This window comes from Capsicum annuum, unplaced genomic scaffold (assembly GCF_002878395.1).
Source record: "Capsicum annuum cultivar UCD-10X-F1 unplaced genomic scaffold, UCD10Xv1.1 ctg61385, whole genome shotgun sequence".
NCBI lineage: Eukaryota > Viridiplantae > Streptophyta > Magnoliopsida > Solanales > Solanaceae > Capsicum > Capsicum annuum.
The window spans coordinates 1-3,300 of record NW_025870287.1 but is presented as its reverse complement, the minus strand read 5'-3'; the positions used below and the strand labels follow the sequence as shown (position 1 = coordinate 3,300).

At 29.6% G+C, this 3,300-nt stretch overlaps 1 long non-coding RNA gene across 2 annotated transcripts; it reads left to right on the top strand.

The window, feature by feature from the left end:
- The first annotated feature begins 1,903 nt into the window (after positions 1–1,903).
- LOC124885332 lies at positions 1,904–3,300 on the top strand. 2 transcript variants are annotated; one of them, XR_007050752.1, is made up of 2 exons: positions 1,904–2,130; positions 2,980–3,300. It is a non-coding gene; the product is annotated as an uncharacterized LOC124885332 (long non-coding RNA). The 2 variants fall into 2 exon arrangements; XR_007050751.1 differs by having other exon boundaries at positions 2,938–3,300.

The following is a 3,300-nucleotide window of genomic DNA, read 5'->3' as shown; positions in this document are numbered from 1 at the left end:
ACTTTCACATAATTGGTTTTAAAGTTTACTAAGTTGGGTGGCTCTCCTGTTTCGTTTTTGTTATTTGTATTGGTTAACAGAGTTTATTGAATTGTTATTGATTCGCTAATATCTTCATCAGTTCTCTTTGAGTCAAATAACAGTCTTGTTCCACATTACATATTCTTTTGTGTACATTTGTTGTGGCAAGTATGTCTATCACATCAACGCACACACATGGCAAAAACTTAAACATATTATTTCTTGCTATTCATAGTTGAAAATTTCTATTCAATTGGTTAATTTATTTATATTTGGTTGGGTTACTTTAGGACTTGATTGTGCTACTACTTGGTACAATATGGATGGAGTTGACCTATTCAATAAGGATATTGAACATGAGTTACAAGCTTCACTTTCATGATTAATACTTCTCAACCAAGGAAGACAACAAAATTTCAAAGTGAAATAGAAGAGAATAAGAGTCAATGGACGATTGTCACACAATAATTGCTTGATTTCTATAAAGATATCTCTTCAGTGAACCTTTACTTTATAAAGGAAAAAAGATCCACATGCATCCCATTGGAATAACACAAATAACTTATTCATTATATGGCTTGGACATATATTTATGAGTCTAACTTAACATACGGTCCTCAAATCAAGATGAAAGAGGAGCTCTATCAAGTATAAATTATCCAAGTTTTGTGATTCTATTTATCTGTATCAAGTTGCAAGCTATTTGTCAGTTTGGTGTGCCATTATTTTTGCTTATTTTAGATTAGAAATCATTTTAATGAGGCTAATTTTATTACACATTAGTACTGTTATGTATTTTTGATCTAATATTTTTCGCGCATCGCGCGGATACTATACTAGTATATAATTAAAAAGAGAGGACAAAGCCTCTCCATTTAGTCAAGTGGAAGCATTAAATATTGACACCTGTAATCTATAGTTAATTAGTTAGGAAATAGCTGTTGCATTAGTTGTTTGCAACATTTCCGTTACTTTACAATTTGAAGTGGTTTTTCAAATTTCAAATTCACATTTTCAGTTAATTCACAATTTTATCTTCTTTGTTCGAAAGTTTGTATGTTAGTTGGTTATAATTGTTACCCCTTTTACATATTAATATACTAAACTTTAAAAATACGAACTTCCTATACTTATTTTTTAATTAACTTAATTGATTTTGAATTTGGATTATGTAACTGCACTATTTTTCTTTAATGATCATAACTACATTATCTATATATTATTAAAAGGAGAGGACAAAGCCTTTCCATTAAGCCACGTGGAAGCATTACATATTGACACATGTCAGTTTAGTTAATTAGTTAGGAAATAGTTGTTAAATCAGTTGGTTTAAAAATTTTGAATTCAAACTTTCAGTTACTTAATTTTATATTCATTTGTTGTTTTTAAAATATCAAATTCAAATTATCAGTTAATTTACAAATTTTAATTTTTTGTTTCGAATTTGGTATATTAGTTGGTTATAATTGCCACCCTTTACACTATACAAGGAATTAGTTAAGTTAGTTATACATATTACTTATACTTTTTAAAATATTTTTAATTTTAAAAACTGCCATAGCAGCTTTCTCATAAGTAGCATATCCCGTATTTATTTAAAGTTCAAATTCAAATATTGGATAACATGACAGCATCTCAGCAGATGCACATTTCCCTCAATATTGGGTTACTTTTTTTTTGAAAAAAAAAAAAGAAACATTTTTAACTTTCTTTTTTATAAAAAAAAAATATCACAATATATAGTCAGCAGTTTAACATACGTGTTAGTACATAACTACTCTTCCATCTTATCCATAACTTCCCCTATTATATCTCATCATTCAAAACCTGTCCTACTTCTATATAACTCCTTATATAAGGTAAAATACTTCAATTATTCAAATCTCTTTCAACATTCTCCAAATACTGACGTCTTCTTAAAAAAGGTTGTCAGAGTTCATCAGCAAGAGTTCATCAGCAATATCACAATTCAAAAAATGCGATGGAAAACACTTATCTTAGCAATATCACAATTCAAAAAATGCGATGGAAAACACTTATCTTTGCATTAACCAGACGTTTAAATTTGGCAAAGATCGCCTTAATCGTCGCAGTTATTCTATTATTCAGGTACTTATGTTTGAATTTTTCTCTTTGTGTGGATTATATACTTTCTAAGTTAGAAATTGTTGTCTATAGGCATGCGTTGTTGTACTTTATAATATTGACTTTGATGTTATGATTCATCAATGTTGTTGGTTATTTTTTGTCTGTTAAATTATTATTTTTCTCAGAGAATCATTTCTACATTGTGAATGGTTGGATGTGTCATTGGATTTCAAAGTCATACTCTGTGTGTTTGATTTCTCACAAGTGGAACTGCAATTATTCAGTGAAATATGTGGAAACATTCTTCGACTCATGACGGTTCAAAGCTTTGAATTTTGTGTTTTGGCAATTGATTTTTGGTGTTGCTTTTGGAGTTTGGAACTAAGATTGAAATTGGTTGATTTTCAGAAGCAACAGGGCAATGCAGTGCCTGTTACTCTGTATTATCACTCGGGAAATGCCAGCCCGACTGGTAATGGGGAGGTTCTGTCATGGTGCAATGACTTTTGTCAGCCTAATTTAATCATTTTCCCTCTAAGACACGTTTTTTTCTCTGTCAACTCTTTTCATCTTTTGACTATCTCATTAGATTATGAAGATAATAAAACACATTAATGGACTAGATTTTCATAAATTCATCAAATATGTGATACTAGAAAGGGAAGTAAGCAAGAAACTACTGGTTTCCTCTCCCAAATATATTTAGTTTGTACTATGTTATGTATATTACTTTGTCGATTATCAAGTTTACATGGTTATATGCTGCTCTTTCTGCGTCAAATTTAAGTCTGATGTAAATTTATCAAGTTATGCTCTTAAATTTTGAAGGTTCTTGAGTAGTATGTTACTAACTGAGGGAGGAATCTACAGATTGATTTTAAAATAAGAAGTCTTCCATTATAAATCAAGTATATTGCTGCAGTTTGAAGGTAGATTCTTTCTCTTATTTTGTCGGTTGAACTTACTATATAGTAATAGATACGAAAACTTTATTATTTTACATGTTGAAGAAGAAGCAGATAAGTGTTGCTTAATGATGCCTCAAAAATCGAACTTATTATATAGTAATTGATATGAAAACTTTATTATTGTACATGTTGAAGAAGACGCAAATAAGTTTTGTTTAATTATGCCACAAAAATCGAATAGGTAATAGATTTTCTACCCAATTGTGGATAGCAGAAGCATTCG